General features: G+C 39.1%; 1 pseudogene; it reads left to right on the top strand.

Moving 5' to 3' along the window:
- Positions 1 to 5,707, top strand: part of LOC102490587 (heat shock cognate 71 kDa protein pseudogene) — a 101,348-nt pseudogene extending 95,641 nt beyond the window's left edge.
- Positions 5,708 to 8,063: the final 2,356 nt, after the last annotated feature.

Here is an 8,063-nt window from a genome sequence, read left to right as displayed (position 1 = left end):
CAATCCCTTCTCCTCCATTCTCCTCTCGGGATCTTGGGCATGCACGCACATGCACCTGGAGTGAGTTTAAAGCCACCGGATCTGGGATGCGAACCATGGTCGACTACGTGGGAGTCCAGCGACATACCCATTATGCTAACTGCTGGTTCCCAAATTCTAGAGTTAGTAGACAGCAACATTAAAACCATTATTATAATATTATTCTACATATATAAGAAGCTAGAGGAAAAATTGATCATGTTAAGTAGTCATGAAAGATAGAAATCTAACATCACCTGCAATAAAAGAGATAACAAATGTAAAGGATGGGAAAAATGGCAGATTAGATATTACAGAAAAATTATTAGTGAACATGAAGATCAAGTGAAAAGCAGTGTCCCAAATGAATCATGAGAAAGAAGAAAAAAGGAAGAGGAGGTGAAAGATGGGGTGAACAGAACATGTAATAAGAGTCACCAATGGAGAGCAGTAGGAGCTAAAAAAATCACTTAAAGAGGCCCAGCCACAGTGGTGCAGGTAATAACATACTGAACTGCAGTGCAAGAAGCCATATGATCAATAGAGGGTTCAAATCCTTGTTGAACTGAAACATACTAGGGATACACGCCCAAGAGCCTGACAAGCTGGAGGGCTGGGAAAAGGGAATCAACGTGACAAACTGTTGAGCATGCTTCCCTCTTTCTCTCATGAAATAAACTTAAACATAACAAAAAACACTTGAAGAAAAGATGTCCAAAAATTTTACAATTTTTTGAAAACTACAAATCTAGGGGCCAGCAGGTGGTGTGGTGGTTAAGGGCACTGGATTCCCACATGGCTGACCAAGGTTCAAGTTCTAGACCTGATGGCTTGCTTTTTCACTTCCCCCCTCTCTCTGAGTGCATGTGTCCTATCTCTCTCTCTCTCTCTCTCTCTCTCTCTCTCTCTCTCTCTCTCCCTCTCTCTATCCCTTTCTGGTCAAATTAAAATGAATAAATAAAGTAAAGATAAATAAAAAAATTAATTCTCTAGGAAAAAAAAGAAGATTCTAAATCTAAAGAGCCAAAAGTTCAATAAGCCCCAGAGCAGAAGAAAAGTAGCACAAGATTAATTGTAAATAAATTATTTGCAATCAGCGACAGCAGGCCAGCTCATTGGCCTGATGATAAGGTAGTTGGATCCCATCTGGCAGACCCCATGGTTTGAATTCCAGAGCTCTTAACTTGAGAACATGCCAGGCATGTGTGCGTCAGTGCCCAAAATTCCAAAAGGAGGGCGAGATGGAGGAGAAGGGATTGCAGGATAACCATTCCCCACTGACAGAAGTAGGGTGCTTTCTGCTCTCCCTCTCTCTCTAGCCCTCTGTCTCTTTCTGGTGAGCATAAGAAAAAAAAAATTTAGTGATAAAGAAAGTTGAAATTAGCAAAGAAAAACATGCATTAGTTGTAGAGGAACAAAAATAAGGCTGAAAAATCTCTTGTATGAATCAATGTATATCAGAATTGGGAAAAATACATTTTTTTAAAATAATTATTTTAACATTTATTTATTTATTTAATTTGACCAGAGAGGGACAGAGTGAGAGAGTGAGAGAGAGAGAGAGAGTGAGAAAGCAAGCCACCAGGTCCGGGATTTGAACCACTGTGGATCATGTGGGAGTCCACCGCCCTTAACCACTATGCCACCTGCCAGCCCCAGGAAAATACATTTTTAAAATATAAAAAGAAAAAATGATGAGAACCAGCAGTTAGTGTATTGGCTATGTCGCTGGATTCCCACGTAGTCGACCGGGGTTCGTGTCCCGGACCCGGTGGCTTAGAACTCACGCCGGGTGCGTGTGCATGCGTGCCCAAGATCCCGAGAGGAGAATGGAGGAGAAGGGATTGCGGCATGACCATCCCCCCTGAGGGGTGATTTCTCGCTTTCTGTCTCTCTGTCTCTGTCTGTCTGTCTGGCGAGCACACGCGTCCTATAGCGAAAACCTCTCAAAAATAAAAAAAAGAAAAAAATGTTCAATTTAGGGATCTGAAATATTTTTCAAGATGAAATACAAAATAAAGACATTTTTGACATTTAAAAATTAAGCAAAATAATTCATTATCAATTGACCCAGCACTACAAGAAATGTTAAAGGAAGTCTTTCATGCAAAAGAAAAATGATATCAGATGGAAATATGGATGTACACAAAAGAATAAAAAGCATAGGAAATGGTAACTACATGGATAAATACACTAGGTTTATGTTTTTAAATCTTAAAATTATTTTAGATAATTTAAATCTTTTTAAAAACATAATTGACTGTTAAACAAAAACAGCAATATAATGAAGGATTTATAACACATGTAAAAGTAAACTATATAACAATAGCATGACATTTTAGAGGGAAGAAATATAAGGGTATTATTTTAAGATTACTGGGGCTAGCAGGTGGCATGGTGGTGGGGGTACTGGACTTCCACGTGGCCAAACACAGTTTGAGTCCTAGACCTGACGTCTTGCTTTCTTGCTTCTCCCTTCTCTCTCTCTGGTCAGATTAAAATAATAATAATAATAAATTAAATTTAGAAAAATATGTACTATACTGTACTATTTTATACCTCTACTATATTACCATCACTGGGAGGTCGATTGTGTTAGTTAAAGGTGTGTGTTGTAAATCCTAAAACAAACAATAAAATAACAAATTGAAAACTTCTCCGCAGTAGCAACTCTGTTTTCTCAGATGAAAAGTTGGCACCAAATCTAGACATTGTCACAAAATGGTCATATCTCCCACTTACTCTTCTATGGGCCCACTATTTTTCTAATAAGTCATTTGTTCTCTCGGACATGCCCCTCTTGTCCTTCCCTATCCCTTATATAAGGGCTAGTTCTGTGCTGCTGTGGTAATGAGCTGCTCAAGAGAAGCTGGATCCCACATGGCAACCATGGCTTGAATTCTCAGCCTCTCAGCCTGAAATATGCTGGGCTAACACATGAGTGCTCAAGATCTGACAGGCCAGGGAACCAGCAGTTAGCGTAATGGCTATGTCGCTGGACTCCCACGTAGTCGACCGCGGTTTGTGTCCCGGACCCAGTGGCTTAAAACTCACACCGGGCGTGTGTGCGTGTGTGCCCAAGATCCTGAGAGGAGAATGGAGGAGAAGGGATTGCGGCGTGACCATCCCCCCTGGGGGGTGATTTCTCGCTTTCTGTCTCTATGTCTCTCTCTGTCTGGCGAGCGCACGCGCCCTACAGTGAAAATCTCTCAAAAAAAAAAAAAAAAAAAAGATCTGACAGGCCAGACCCCTGGTGGGTGTTCATCTCTCTCTCCTTCTTTAGCTCTCTCTCATTCTCATGAGTGTGTGCATGTACTTTATCACATTTCTTTATAAAGAAAAAGTATTTTTTAAAAAGGATGTTGTGGGACCGGCAGGTGGTGTGGTGGTTAAGGATGCTGGACTCCCACATGGCTGACCACAGTTCGAGTCTAGGACCTGGCGGGTTGCTTTCTCACTTTCCCTCTCTCTTTCTTTCTCTCTCGCTCTGTCCCTCTCTGGTCAAATTAAAATAAATAAATAAATAAATAAATAAATAAAGTTAAATAAAAATAATTCTGTAAAAAAATAGTTTCTTCTTGTAAAACTCATGAATATAATTGACAGGCTCTTATTGTTAAAAAGTATTAGGGACTTTTAATGGTTGTGAAAAAAATGGAATTAAAGAGTGAGTTTATTTTGTTGAAGGCCAGCAGGTGGCATGGTGGTTAAGGGCACTGGACTGCCATATGGCCAACTGTGTTCAAGTCCTGGACCTGGCAGCTTGCTTTCTCACTTTCCCTCTTTCTCTCTCTCTCTCTCTCACTCTGTCCTGCTCTTGTCAAATTAAAATTTAAAAAAATTGATAAAGTTAATAAAATTTCTTAAAAATACATAAATTTATTTTGTTGCAAAAAACTAAAATTCATGCATAGTTTTTTTTCATAATATCCATTTTCCATGAATATTTAGATGACCTCTTATACTGCTATATAAATATAAATACTTCAGGATTAGATTCATTTTCATTGTTGTTCATTGCCAAAGGTCATTCTTGCTGGCCAGAGAGAGACAGAAAGAGAGAAACCATCCTGCATTGGAGCGTGGTCAGCTGCAGTCCATTTCTCCACCCTGCTAGAATTTTGGGCATGCACACACATGCACCTGTTTTTCAAGCCACTGAGACTGGGATTCGTGGGCTTGGTGGGCTCTATCTTCCCTTAACCACTAAGCTACAGGGCAGGTCCAGAGTTATATACTTAATTGTTGTGAGATTTTATATAAACTGTGGTAGCAGTTTTAGTATTCCTAGATGTCTATGTATGCCCAAGATTTCTGGAGAACGGAGGAGAAGGGATTGCAGTGAGGCCAGTCCCCCTGATTTCTCACTTTCCCCCTCATCGTGTCTGTCTCTTTTTCTCTCTTCCCAGTAAGCACATGCGCCTAAAAGCTAAAACCTCTTCCAGGAAAAAATAAAATAAAATTGAACCCAGTAAAGGAGCCAGGTGCTGGTGCAGTGGTGATGTAACTGAACTCACATAGGAAAGGTCCTATGATCATATAATGAGACATTTCTAAATACACTGGACTTACACATGCCTGTGATCCAGGCCAGCTAACTTTGGGGTTGGATCATGGAATTGATCCAATTGACAGGTTTGCCTGTCTCTTCTTCTCAAAAGAAATAAATAAACTTTAGAAATTGTTAACAACAACCAAAAAAAAAACTACAAAACAATCCACTACTATACTGCTGGCGCGGTCATGACTGTCCTCATCAAGTAGAACACCATCATTCCCACCAAGCAGACGCAGACTTTCACCACCTACTCCGTCAACCAGCCCGGGGTGCTCATCTAGGTTTATGAAGGTGAGCACGTCACGACTAAGGACAACAACCTGCTGGGCAAGGTTGAGCTCACAGGCATACCTCCTGCACCCCATAGTGTTCCTCAGATTGAAGTCACTTTCAGGATTGATGCCAATGGCATCCTGAATGTCTCTGCTGTGGATAAGAGCACTGGGGAAGAGAACAAGATCAACATCACCAAAGAGAGTAAGGAGGACATCGAGCGCATGGTCCAGGAGGCTGAGAAGTACAAGGCTGAGGACGAGAAGCAGAGGGACAAGGTGTTTTCCAAGAACACTCTGGAGTCCTACGCTTTCAACATGAAAGCCACGGTGGAGGACGAGAAACTCCAAGGCAAGATCAACGACGAGGACAAGCAGAAGATTCTTGACAAGTGCAACGAAATCATCAACTGGCTTGACAAGAACCAGACTGCAGAGAAAGAAGAGTTTGAGCATCAGCAGAAGGAGCTGGAGAAAGTCTGCAACTCATCTGGTACCAAGCTGTACCAGAGTGCAGGGGGTATGCCAGGGGGGATGCCTGGGGGCATGTCTGGAGGCTTTCCCAGCAGGGGTGCTCCTCCATCTGATGGCACTTCTTCAGGACCCACCATTGAAGAAGTTGATTAAACCAACCCTGAGTGTAGATTACATAGCATTGCTCCATGCAGTAACATGTTGAAGGACCCCAATTTGTAGTGAACTCTGGCAGTCTTAAAAGTTCAGCTGCTATGGTGAATTACTGGGTATTCTCAATACTTGAATATGGAACACATGCACAGGGAAAAATAACATTGCACTTTATAAGCACTGTATCGTAAGTGGAAAATGCAATGTCTTAAATAAAACTATTTAAAATTGGGAAAAAAAAGAATGGAATCAACAGGGGAAAGAAAGAAGCAAAACATTTAAGGGACACAAAAATGGAAAATAATCTGTTGGTGATAATGTGTATGAGAATATCTTTATCTGGACTAACATACAATGTATTCATTCTGGGAAAATTCATTTTGCAACCTGTAATAATACATGGTGATTGAATGTATATTTTTTAAAAAAGCCCCAAATTGTAACCACCTCATTGGGTCACATTTCTTTTTGCACTGTCATCCATTCATGCATAATTAAATCTGTTTTTTCTCTTAATAGCAAATAAAGTAGAATAAAAAAATGATTAATACAAAATAAAGTAGGAAAAAAAGAAAAAGCAACAGAAAAAATATTGGACAAATAAATAAATAGCATGATAATAGATTTAAATCTAACCATATCAGTAATTGTATTACATGCAAGTAGTCTAAATACACCAAAGTAAATGCAGCAATTGTCAAATTGCATAAAAAAAGCAAGGCCTGACTACATGCTCCTATACTAAAGATACTTCAAATATCAAAATATATATAGATTAAAATAAAAAGACAAAAATATATATACCATGGTAACACCAATGAAAAGAAAACTCAAGTGACATTATTGTCAGGCAATGTACATTTCAAAGCTAAGAATATTACTAAGGATACTAAGGATAGGAAATTCATGATAATGTGATCAATTAATCAAGAGGATAACAGTAATAGATATTTATGCAGCTATTAATAGGGCTTCAAAATACAAAAGCAAAACCATAAAGCAAAAACCAATAGAACTGAAAGGAAAAATAGACAAAAAATCACAATTATAGTCAGAAATTTAACTACCCTCCTCTTAATTATTGGAACAAGTAGACAGAAAATCAGTAAGGATATAGAAAATTCAAACAACCTGACCTAATTGGCATTTATAGAACACTCCACTGAAGAACTGTAGAATACACATTCTTTTCAAGTGTATATGGTACATTTACCAAGATAGAACATATTCTGGGCCATAAAACTAAATTTAGTAAATTTAAAACTAAAGAAGTAATATTAGTATGTTCTCTGACCACAGGGAATTAAAAGTCATCAAAAAGGGGGCCAGTAGGTGGCATAATGGTTAACGTGCTGGACTCCTACATGGCTAACCACAGTTCAAGTCCCAGACTCAGTAGCTTGAAACTCACTTCGGCACGTGTGCACGCATGCACAACATCCTGAGAAGAAAGAGAATGGAGGAGAAGGGATTGCAATGCGGCCATATTCCCTGGGAGATGATTTCTCACTTTCTCTCTCTCTGTCTCTCCGATGAGTGCACATTCCCTACAGCAAAAATCTCTCCCCCAAAAAAAGTTATTCAGAAAGATCCTTGGAATATCTCCAAATATTTGAAACTAAAGAACACACTTTAAATAACCTGCAGATCAAAAAAAAAGAAATCAAAGGGAAACGAGAAAGCAACTGAATGAGTAATCAAATTAAAATGAAAACATAACATATCAAAATTTGTAGGATGCCATCAAGACAGTACTTAAGAGGATTTTATAATACTTACAGCCTACATTAGTAAAGATAAAAGGCCTCAAGTCAATGACTTCAGCTTCTACCCTAAGAAAGTTGAAAAAGAAGAACAAATTTAATCCAAAGTAAGAATATAGGAAATAATGATCAGAGCAGAAACCAATGAAATAGAAAACAGAAAAACATCAGAGGAAGTTAATGAAATGACAAGCCACTTCTTTGGGAAGATCAATAAAACTGATTAATCTCTAGCCCGACTGATGGGGGTAACAAAAGCACAGAGAAGTAACCAATAATAGGAAGGAGAAAGATGACATCACTGAAAATTCTTCAGCTAGTAAAAGGATAAGAATGAAATATTATGAATAAATTTAAGCCAATAAACTCAACAACTGAGATAAAATGGATGAATTCCTTTAAAGACACAAGCTACCAAGCTCAATGAAGAAGAAATAAACAGCCAGACTAGCCCTATATATATACTAAAACAAAATTGAGGCTGTGCGTTTTTTTGTTTTGTTTTGTTTTGTTTTAAGCTTTTTGCCAGGGAGCATGTGCATTCACCAGAATGACAAAGATACAGCAAAAGGAAAAGTGAGAAATCACTCCCAAGGGAGATGGCCACTCTATAATCCCTTCTCCTGGGATTTTGGGCATGCATGCACATGCACTGGTATGTTTCAAGCCCCTGGGTCTGGGACTCAAACTGTGGTTGGCCACGTGGGAGTCTAGTGCCTTAACCACTATGCCATCTGCTGGGCCCAAGGTTGTGGTTTTAAAAAAATCTTCTGGGGCCAGACAATGGTACAACAGTAAAACATGATGCTTTGCAAAACTGATCCA

The sequence above is a fragment of the Tupaia chinensis genome, unplaced genomic scaffold, assembly GCF_000334495.1.
Source record: "Tupaia chinensis unplaced genomic scaffold, TupChi_1.0 Scaffold000248_1, whole genome shotgun sequence".
Taxonomy (NCBI): Eukaryota; Metazoa; Chordata; class Mammalia; order Scandentia; family Tupaiidae; genus Tupaia; species Tupaia belangeri.
The sequence above is the reverse complement of the archived record's forward strand: the minus strand, read 5'-3'. Positions and strand labels throughout refer to the sequence as shown.